Raw genomic sequence first — 5731 nt, forward strand, 5'->3', positions numbered from 1 at the left:
GCCGGGTCCCCGGTCCCCGGCCCGGCCCCGACCCCCGCCGCCGCGCCGCGCGCTCGGACCCGGCGCCGCTGCAGACCCGGGCGCCGCTCGCTGCTCGGCCGCCGCCGCTGCTGGCGAGGACGCGGGCGCCGCGGGTGTGGGAGGCCGAGCCGCAGCCGAGCAGCATGCTGGCCGCCACCCCCACTCGGCGCCCCCACCCGAGCCCGGGCTGCTGGGCGGCCGCCGCCGCTGCGCCCGCCGCACTCGCGCCCGCCTGACATCAGCACTCGCGCCCGCAGCCCCGCTGGCCAATGAGTAGCGCACGGCCAGGCCCGCCCCGCGGGGGAGGGGGCCGCCGCGCCCCGGAGGGCGACAGGGAAAAGTTGGGGGACCTCCGGGGAGGGGCCAGCCCGGACCGAGACCCCTTGGGAGTCTGACCGAACCGCAGAGGATCAGATGCCCGCAGTCCCTCCACGGGCTGCAAAGAAGGTGGGGGAGATCTGAGTCCTTAAAGCCTGGCCACAATGTGAGCCCCAAAAAGTAGGGACAGGGAGAACTGGCGTTCAGTGGGGAGGGGACTCTGCCCCGGGAGCTTTGAAGAGTCCAGACTTTTGAGCAGCCTTTAGTGATTTTGAAGTGAGCCGTGGGGCTCAGCGAGGGTGGCTTTGCTTGTCTTCTGAGAGGGCACTGGGTTCTGGCTCCATGGCATCTGGTTACTGGAACCAAGCGCTCGCCCAAGCTGAAGGCTTGTGGAAAAGGGAAGTCGCCACAGCTGTATGCGCCTCTGTCACTCTGGGCCCTGCCTGAGCTTGACAAAAAGCCTGCAAAAGTTTTCCCTCACTCAGCAAGGTGGCTTATCCGGCAGCCCACCACCCCACTAAACAGGGGATGCAAACTGATGGGAACCCGGGGCGTGATGCGTCTAGGAACTGCTGCTTAATCTTTGCTGATGGTTTGAGGCAGATTGATTTGCTGATAAGGAAAGAGCCAGAAGGCATCAGGACAGGGCCTGTGGTCTAAGTGATTTGACCTGGGATGGGGATTGGTTACCTGGCCCCACTGAGTCCCTTTGGCACTCCTTGAGTTTGTCATGTGATCTTGAGTTAGCCTGCAGCTGGGGAAATCAAGGAAAAACACAAAGCAGAACCCAAACAGTGGCCAGTAGCCCACACTGCTGAATGGGGGGGTCGAGAGCCCCATCCTGAGGCTACAGACCAAGGAAACCACTTCTGATATGGAGCAATACCCAAGAAAGGCCCAGCACCAAAGTTTAGGGCTATTACTTCTTCACAATTATTTATAGCACCATCCCCCAGGAAAATACCACACCAGAGCACTGTGAGAGGGGACAGAGGAGCAGGCCCTATCTTCAGGGAGCCTGAGTCTAGCTCAGCAGGTAGCCCTAAAGGAGTAACTGTACAGGGCTACATGGAGGGCACAGACCTTCCAGAAGAGGTTCAGAAATGTAAGGTGAACTCACTGTAGGAAACTTCATGGAGGGAGCTGGATGTTCATTGCGGCCACCTTTACCCGACACCTCGCATCCATGCAAACCGAGCTACATTTATCATTTATTCTCACATCTACCCTGGGAAGTGAGTCTTCCCATTTTATGGATAGGAAAATTGAGCGCCAAGATTTTTTTTTTCTTGCCCGAGGTCACTCAGGACCCAGCCAGAAGGATTATACTCCAAAATTGGCTGCTGGGTCTGGGGACAGCAACAGATACAGGGACCCAACATCATGCATGTGTCTTTCTAAAGAAGGGGCTGCTGCTTTACAGAGTGGTAGAGATGAGGCTTCACAAATGTAGCACTTCCTGCCAACCCAGGACAAGAAGATCTGCATTGAAGCCTGCTGGAGGTCCAGGGAGGTAAGTGGGCTCTGCCCCAGAACCAGACAGGCCTAGGTTTGGCACCCAGCCTGCCGTGTACTACTATGTAATGCTGAGAAAGCCAGGCCCTCTCTGTCCTCTGTTTCCTCACCTGGAAAAAGGGAGCTTTCCTGGCTCCTGAGCCTGCATTTTAATCAAGGTCTGGGTCACAGTCTAGCACCCTGGTTTTCCATTGAGCATGATACAGGTGATACTTGGCCATGTCTGGATGTATTTGTGATCGTCACCGAGGGGTGGTAGAAGCCAGGGATGCAGCTGAACATCCTAGAGTACACAGCAAAGAATGATCTGGCCCACAATGTCACTAGCATGTGGCCTAGTGACCTAAACAGATCCTTGGAGAACTCTAGAGGCACAGATTCCAGGCCGGGCTCCACTTCTCACAAGCAAACCCTCCTTCATGTCATTCCCACCTCCTGCTGCTCTTCCCTTACCTGTTTCATGGGGATAAAAAGACTTCTCTCTCTTCTCTAAATAAATGTGACTCATCATCATTATTACTGTCCTTACTCTCGGCAACTCAGGCCAGCTCTGGCTCATCCTAGAACACAGTGCGGAGAGAAGCCTGCAGTAGGGAGCTGGCAGAGCTGGTATTTGTTTCGGCTCTGCTAAAGACACTCAGTAAGCGAGTGCTTGTAAATTATAAGGCGCAGTTTATAAATTAAGATATAAAAATGGAAATGCAGATGACTTTGGTTTGGTTCCAAGATCTTCAGCAGTTTAAAAAAAAAAAACTTAATAGACAATCAGAGAGACACAATCTGTTTCCAGGAAATAGCAAGTTTTTTGAAGATGTAGAAATCCTCATTTAGATGTACACTTACTCAGGCGGAGCCCCGTGACATGAATGCACGTTGCTACCTTGAATATGGATGAAATGGTAGCTCAAAATAGTATCCAGTCATGCACACTCACATTCCGCTGCCTGTCCGTTCGGTGGTCAGTATAGACTGAGAGGTTGCTAGGTGCTTGCTGGGCGTCCATATGAAGCAATGGCAAAGACAGACATGGTCCCCACCTTCATGGGAGACACATGCGATGACAAATGATGGTAGGATCCGTGAAGGAAGAGAAAAGGGGAGACCCTCGTTGAGTGGAGGGAAGGTGGGGCTGGAAGCCTGACTGAGGACTTCACTGAGCATGAGGAGGAGAAGGAGCCAGGGGAGAGGCAGAGGCTGAGGAAGGGGCAGTGTCCTCAGAAAGCAGAGCATGTGCAAAGGCCCAGGACCAGGAAGAGGTGCATGCTTGGAGGGATTCAAATGAAGGCCAGGGTGGCCAGTGCACAGAGAAGGAGGGAGAGGGAAAAGGTGAGATGAGATCTGAAAGGTAGGGAGGAACTAAATCACGCAGGACTTGTAGGCCAAGCAAGGAGCCTGCCTGTCGTTCTAAATGCCATAGGGAGTCCACCTCTCCCATCAAAGAGGCATGATGTCACGTGTGCTTCAACGTGGTTATTCCAGATGATCAGGTACAGAATGGGAGGAACTAGTCCTGGAGAGAGATGGTGCAGCTGGGGCACAGTGGGCAGCAGAGGAGATGCAGAGTGGTGTGCGCTCAAGGTGCAGCTTGGAGGGAAGATCAGCAGGACTCCGCATTGGGCTGAATTTTGGGGGAAAGGTGAGTGAAATGTCCATGGATGTGGGCTAGAGCCAGTGGGTGGCTGGAGGAGCCATCTCTTAAGACAAGGAATCTTAGAAGAGCAGAGGGTTGGGGGAGAGCGGTATGGGGAATGTGGTATTGGGAGGTTGAGTTTGAGGTGACCTCGAGGCACCCACAGGCACAGGTGGAGCTCAGGGGTGGAAAGAGGAGCTGGCATCATGGGAATGTTCACTCCAGGGGAAGCTGTGGTCCTTCCTCGGGAAGCCCAGGCTGTAATGTTGGCTGATGGAATGAAGAAGTGACATTTCAGAAATCCCAGACATGAGGGACAAGATCCATCCCAGGTACAGTCAGCGAGGAACGGCAGAAATTTTACAGAAGGCGGTGAATCTAAGAATACTGCAGTTTGGGAAATCTATTTTTAGATCACAGATCATCTTCAAATCCTCAACCAAACTATGAATCTTGTGAGAATCTTCAAGACTCCATCAGGCTGTTAATCCCCCTCCCCTACTTTCCAACCAAATCCCACCTCCACCCCCGGCCTGGTCCCCTCACCAGGACCATAAGCTTCGGCTTCAGAGGGCCTTTGCTACTGCCCAGTGCCTCTGGCTTCAATGCTTACTGTAACAACCGAATAGAAATCATTCATCCAAACCTCAAAGTTATTTCCTGGTTTGAATGAATACAGACTAGATTCCCTGGGGTTAAAAAAAATTTTAAAAGCCTCCCCCACACCCAGAGTTTGCCAATCCCTCTCTGACCACATCACCCTGATATGCCACTCTGTGGTTGGCTGCTGGTCAAATGTGGATGCGGTTCCTGGCTCCCCGTCATTTCCTCTCCAGAACTTGGTGGTGTCAGAGGCTGGAGCTCGTTTTGAAGCTGCCCCTGATAGCCTCTTGAATTCAGTTGTGTTCTTGAAGGGCTGCCAGTATGCATTCTTCCTGAGTTTCCTAAGTCAACGGAAAGACCCTCAGGACCCTGGTCACAGTTCCAGTGACCTTTGTCACCTCCTCCACCAGCATAAGGGACTCCTGTTAGCTCATGCCAGCTGCACCTTCTCATGGAGACAGGACGCCATCTTGCCTCGGAGGGAATCAAGCCTCCTCCGTGTCCAATCCAAGGGCCTCACTTGACCAACACCTCCACATTCCATTGTACATCTCAGCTAGACTATAGCATTCCAGAACATTCCAATCCCCCAGCCACAGTGACTGGTTTAGATATGAATACACCACCCAGCTGGGACAACCAGGGCTAGCAAAATCCCTTAACTGGGATTTTTCTTGAAATGTTGGGAACAGAGTCTCTCTGTGCCACTGACCTGGGAGCTGTGTGACATGAGCCTGCAAATCTACATATCCAGAGAGAGGCCCCACCTGAGAGGGATCTCAGGGGTGTTGCTCACGTCTCAAATCAAGCCTCCCCTTCAACTCTTCAGTTATGTGAGGTAACACGTGGTCTCTGATGCTTAACTTCTCTGAATCTGGGTTTTGGCCCATTGCACCCAAACAAATCCTAACTAATCCACTGAGTTATCATCAAGAACAGAGGCCATACGCAGTGACTGAGATGAGCAACTACCACAACTGTCTCGCCACATGCTCCCCCCCAATTTTATGATGTCCTTTCCTTTCCCCTTGCTCAAGAAATTTTGAAATCCTGCCTCCCCTGCACATGCACACTTTTTTGTTTTGTTTTGTTTTTATTCTCTTGAATAATAGCATCAGTCTATTTTATTAATTCACTCAAGGAATCAAGTCAGGCCCTTGTTGATTTTCTTTCTTCTACCTTAGTTTTCTACATTTCCTTTCTATCTTTGTTAATTTTCTCTGTGCTGAGTTCGCTACGCTGTTACCTTTCCAACTGTTTTCTTCTACTTCATCTGAAATCCAATACTTAGGTCGTCAATCAGTTAGAGTCACTTAACCACACGAGTCACTGCATTTCACAGGTCACTTGTTTTGCACTTTATTTATGTTTACAAGACCGAAGGCCTCAGCTATGTTCCTAGTTCTAAGAGAAGGTGCCAGCCTTTCAGTTGGGTTGTGCGAGGATAGATCACAGGCGGGTGGAGCGTCTGTGAGCAAAGATCTCCTAAAACAAACAGGGTGCCCATTATAACAAATTTTCCTGGACTCGAGTTTACTAGTCAACATAATAACTGTACGGGAAATCTCTTTGTTCTTCTTAGTGAAGAGTCTTAGCAGAAATTCTCTTTCAGAAGTAGGAGTTAAGAAAAAAGTAGAGATTTAA

Source organism: Marmota flaviventris, chromosome 7 (genome assembly GCF_047511675.1).
Source record: "Marmota flaviventris isolate mMarFla1 chromosome 7, mMarFla1.hap1, whole genome shotgun sequence".
Lineage (NCBI taxonomy): Eukaryota > Metazoa > Chordata > Mammalia > Rodentia > Sciuridae > Marmota > Marmota flaviventris.